This window comes from Fukomys damarensis, unplaced genomic scaffold (assembly GCF_012274545.1).
Source record: "Fukomys damarensis isolate Sample0158 unplaced genomic scaffold, DMR_v1.0_HiC HiC_scaffold_3, whole genome shotgun sequence".
Lineage (NCBI taxonomy): Eukaryota > Metazoa > Chordata > Mammalia > Rodentia > Bathyergidae > Fukomys > Fukomys damarensis.
The window spans coordinates 7,833,558-7,838,966 of record NW_022900915.1 but is presented as its reverse complement, the minus strand read 5'-3'; the positions used below and the strand labels follow the sequence as shown (position 1 = coordinate 7,838,966).

Here is a 5,409-nt window from a genome sequence, read left to right as displayed (position 1 = left end):
AAAAAAAAAAAAAAAAAAAAAAAAAGTGAAGGGGCAGTCACAACCTCAGATGCTTTCCTGGCTATATTCAGATCCTCCCTGCAAATGTGTTTCTGCCTCTTCTCCACAGATTAAAACTTACAGATGAAAAAGGAAAGGGTTTTTTTTTATTTTGGTTGGTATTACATTGCCACTATTGGCAGTGCAAAGGAAGATTCAAGCGTTCCCACCCACAGTGTATAGGAGGAAGTACTGATGTCACCACACCCTGCAGCCCTCTATCCAGACTGGCCAGGTACGCTGCATAATGGAATCATGATCCTACTGGGCACGATCGAGTGCCTACCTTGGGCCGCTTTGCATGTATTCTTTAATTTAGTCTGTAATGTGGTCTTCTTTGAGAGGGACCATCATTCTCTCCATTTAATAGATACATGAGAAAACAGCTCCAGAGAGAGAAAGCACACATCCATGATTGCGGGAAATGGCAGAGTGAGGTATAGGTGTGGTCACCCAGGTAGGCTGACTCCAGGGTCTATTCTGGCAGTGAATATCATTGGAATTTGTGGGAATCAGGTTGCAGATCTTGCTTCTGTAACTGACTGGCAGGATGACCTGGGGGAGGTCAGGCGAGACGTTGAAAGCCAGTGTACTAGTGGATTACTAGGGACTCAGGTCCTCTTATACCTCAGTAGGGAGACAGAAGGTGAATCTCAGGAGAGAATGGAGTGATCAAGACTGAACGCTGGGTACACAGAATTAAGAATTACCTAGCATATTAAACAACAGCAAGCCAGATTCAAATGGTGTACTTTAAATTGTTTGGTTGTGTACAGAAGCTGGGTATGGTGGCTCATGCTTGCAATCCCAGCTGCTCAGGAGGCTGAGGCCAGGAGTGTCACAACTTCAAGGCCAGCTTGCACAACTTAGTGAGAGCCTGTCTCAAAATGTTAAAAAGGTCTGAGGATGTGAGCGGGGTGGAACCAACTCTTTCTACCATGTGTAAGGCCCTGGGTTCAATCCCCAGTATTGAAAAAAATTTGCTTGGTTGTGTATACATGTAGCTTTCTTATTTTGGGGCTTTGATGTGCTGATTGGATATTTGACTTGCTGATGACTCACTATATAGGTTCAGGGAGAATGAAACAGGAGGGAGAAGGAGAGACAGAAAATTAATGTGGTTTTCCCAAATTTCGCAATTAATGATGACAAGTATCTGGCACACATGTCACTTGGCCTGATCCTTGTCCTACACAGACTGGGGAATCCTTAACTCAGTGCTCTGAGCAGCCTTTCCTGATTGATCCTGGAGCTTTCTTCTCTATTTCACAGACTTCCCCTTTCATTCCTCTGGAGTACAGTCAAGGAAGTAACAAGTGGTGCAACAGGAGACCTTTCTGCTTAGTGCCCTTGGGTGGTATCTTAGACAATACCTCAGGGGCTTTTTAAAGATTATGTTTTCTTTCACTCTCCTGTTCTGTCTTTAATGTGCATCTTGGAACTGGGAATGAGGCCAGGAGGAAGGTGCATGTCAGGAGAGTGGTCAGTCTTCCAGAGCGAGCCAGACTCTTAGAAATCAACTTGTCCGTTCCTTCTAAACGACTGACAACAAAACTGAGGTCCACTCAGAAAGAATGGCTTGCCCAGCACCACACCGTGTGCTTGTTTTCTAATGCAGCTGTAACAACATATTGCTTGAAGGTAGCATTTTTTTTATCTTATTGAGTTTATTGGTACTTTTTAAGTATATGGTATAGTTATATTCATCATCGGGATCTTGTACTAAAGGTAGCAGTTTTAAACATTTTAAACTCAGTTATAGTTCTGTAGCTCAGAGTCCAGTATGAGTGTCAGAAAAATAAAATCAAGGAGTCATGAGACTGCTTTTCTTTCAGGAGACACTAAGGGGAAAATCTGTTTCTTGCTTCTTTGAATTGTTGGCAGAATTTACTTCCTATGGTTGCAGGCCCAAGGCCACCATTTTCTTGCTGGCTATAAACCCAGGACCATTCTCTGCCTCTGGAGCCTGCTCCTTCCTTGGCTCTTAGCTCCCTTCCTCCATCTTCCCAGCCAACAGTGGGGAATCAACCTGTCTCATGTCCCATCTCTCTGACCCCTTCTGCCTTCCACTTCACTTTTAGGGGTGTATGTGATTAATTGGGCCCAACTAGAAAATCCACGGTAATCTCCCGTGTCCGCGTCCTTAATCTACATCACATCTAAAAGGCCCCTTTTGCCTGTGTTCTCATGGCTCTGCTTTCTGGGTTATGCTTCCTTTTTCCATACTTGAGGTTCTGGGGCCCAGGAGATAGGAATCTTTGGGGGGCGTGCTCTTCTGCCTACCATATGCACGAGGCACTCTTTGGGGGAATGACTACCTCCAGGGCTTAGCACCACCACCACGCTGGTGCTCCTGCAGCTGTGTCACTGAGCCCCCGAAGTGTCCCTTTCGAAGAGTCTTCTTTGTCATCCCAGCACACAGCAGCATTTAGTCCCTGCAGATAACGGCGATGGATGGCAGTGTCTCAAGCAGGATGCTGTGGATTTGGCCTGGATCTTTTCTTCCGCTGGCTCTCTCTTGGTTTTTGAGACTCTGTGATTGGCTTTCAGATAGTACATGTAAACTCGAACAGCTTTCATCCCCTTGAAACAAATACCTTGGTGTTTTTCCATTTTTCCTAGCCACAGAAGAGCAGGTAAAAATTTAGGGTCTTCTACTCATTAGAAATTTTGGAGGAAGAAGGGGTTTGTTGGGGTAAAATGAGAAGAATGTTTCTCAGGAACCTTGGGTTGTCAGAGAAAGGCCTCTGACTTGATTTATTTCACTGTCCATTTTTGCCTCTGGCCCTTTTCCTTGGAACAAAGGTCCCTGGTGGAATGAGTGCGTGCAGGCCAGCCAATGTTTGAGGCTAAGTGTCACACAGTGGGAGAAGAGCTCTTTCCAAGAGGAAATGTGAGGTTCGGGTGTCCTTCTACTGGAGTCCACGGCACAGGAAACCGTCCTCCTCTTTTGTCTTTTTCCCTATTGAACAGAGAAAGAAAGGTTCACAACTTGGGAAACAAATTTCTTCACACCCCCCAGAGTCCAGCTTCTGCATACTGAGAATCAGAAGGAAAATTTGAGCTCACCAGCCCAAGCAAATAAATCAACAAGGGGGAGTCCTAAAGGACTTGACTGTGAAAGGCCAGTCCTCTGCTGGATATGTGCAGGTGGACCATAAAGACTCCCTCTCCCAATTCTACGTGAATATAGAGAAAGCCCAGAAAATGATGACATCAGAGGCTGTCATTTGTTTTGTTTTGTTTTATTTTTTATTTTTTGGTATCAGGAATTGAACTCGGGTCCTTGCGCTTGTGAAGCAGGCAGCAGAACCACTGAGCCAAATCCCTGGCCCTTGTGCTTACAAGGCAGGCGGTGGAACCACTAAGCTAAATCCCCAGTCCAATTTGTTTTGGAGATATGAGTCTGACTTTTGCAGTTGTTGAGACTTCTGCAGGGATCAGAATGCTTTCTGGATCTCTTCCGCTAATTAAATTTCATGAATTGAGCTCAAATTTGAAGTATCCGATTGTATGTTCATTCTTCCACTGATCTCATATTTACTGGAATTTACAATGTGATAGGCGCGGAGGATGCCACAATAAACAAAATAGGAGCTTCTGCTCTCTGAGAGGTCAGAGAAGCAAGTCAACCTGTTAGGAATAAAAGCCAGTAAAAACAAATAAGTGATAAACAAGTGGAACAGTAGATTATTAAAAGCTTATGAGGAAAATATGACAGGATGTGAGACAGAGAGTGGCCGGCAGGTGAGCAATGGTAGTTTAATCGGGTGGGTGTGGAAAATTTCTGAGTGCTCACCTTTAGGATGAGGACTTCGACACTGAGATGATGGGCAGGGCACTGTCTGCACCTAAGATGAGGGGACAGCAAGCACAGAAGTCTTCAGTGGGTTCAAGCAGGGGACAAAGGCCATTTGGTGCCTGAGGCTGAAAGGGGTTGAGGGGGCCTCTTCTGGAACATGTGTTGCTCTCTGTCTATTCTGAATGTTGTAGTCTTTCTTGGAAATTTGAGCAGCTTCTGAGGACTGACTCTGAGAAAGAGTCCTGAATGGTGGTGGACAGTGCCCTGGGGACCGACAACCTCACGGCTCACTTCTGCAAGATGCTTGAAGAGCCTCACATCTTCAGACATGCCTGCAGAGACTCAGAAGTGGTTTTAGCTGCCTTGTTTGGCCTGACAGCTGATGGAAAGGAAATAGCAGCAGCCCTGTGTGCTCAGAGCTCTGGCAGGGCTGGACTAGGGCTAAACATGCAGAATGCTACCTCCTTCTGCTTGCCTTTTCTCCTACTTTGGGAAGAGTAAGCTTGCCTGCTAGCAGAAAGCCATTTCTTTAGTCCCTTCTTCCTCCATAAGCTCCTTGGTGGTAAAACCGGTTGGATAACCATTGGCAGTCTCTCAAAAGTTAACTTCCGAGCTGCAGCTCAGATGTGAAGGGTATGCTGTTTCCAGAGGAAGTCCAAAGTTGGGGTCAGACTTCAAAGGCTATTTGCTTGTGAAACTTATCACTGGGCTCAGGTCAGTCATAGAACATTCATGGCACCCTAATTAAGAGCAGGGCCTCTGAACCTCTGAAAGAATTATTCTCTGTGTTCTAGGAAGCCCTCCCTTTGTGTACCAGGCATTGTCCTAAGTGTTAGTATTAATATGTTTTATGTTCCTATAAAAATACACATGATAATAAACCTAGAGAAAAGGTTGATCTGGATTCACTGTTTTGGAGGTTCCAGCTCATAACTGACTGTCCTTGTTGCTTTGGGCCCATGAGGAAGGCAGCACTTCGTGGCAGGAGCACATTGGTGGAGCAAGCTGTTCACCTCATGGCCAGTGGGAAGCGAAAGAAGAGAGGAAAGAGGAGGGGTTTCGGTCACGCTGCCCCTTCAGGGGTGTACCCCCAATGGCTAGAAGACCGCCCCCCCCGCCCTTAGGCCTGACTTCTTAAAACTTCTACCTCCCAAATAGAATCAAGCTGGGACCAAGCCTTTAACATATGGGCCTGATGGGGGACACTACTGCAGTAGTTCCTGTCCCTTTGCTTATGTCCCTCTAGTCCACTGCATCCAGTGACGTTGTCACTGCTGTTCATATTTCCATCTTAGAAGTCGGGCAACAGAAGCTCAAAGAGATTAAGCCTCTTGTCAAAGCTACAAGCACAATGTATTCCCAACATCCTGTACAGCTTCGTCACTTCTGGGCTTTGTTGAGGATGTCTGGTGTTGCCCTCATTTCTTCCTTTTGAATTCCTATTATCCTTCTAAGCCCATAGCAAATGCTCCCTTTTTTTGTAAAGTCTTCTATTTTACTTAGGTAAAACAGAAAGATGAAGATCCATCTTTTTTTTTTTTTTTTTTTTTTTTTTCTTTTTTTTTTTT

The 5,409-nt window shown here is 45.2% G+C and overlaps 1 protein-coding gene across 3 annotated transcripts in view; it reads left to right on the top strand.

Moving 5' to 3' along the window:
* Positions 1 to 5,409, top strand: part of Smim3 (small integral membrane protein 3) — an 18,150-nt gene that overhangs the window by 2,874 nt on the left and 9,867 nt on the right. The window contains exon 1 of one of the 3 annotated variants that reach the window (XM_010627195.2): positions 110 to 274. The exons of the other annotated variants lie outside the window; for them this stretch is intronic. The gene's annotated coding sequence lies outside the window, so the exon portion shown is untranslated. Of the gene's footprint in view, positions 1 to 109; positions 275 to 5,409 lie in introns of those variants that run through there. 3 annotated transcript variants of the gene reach the window in all.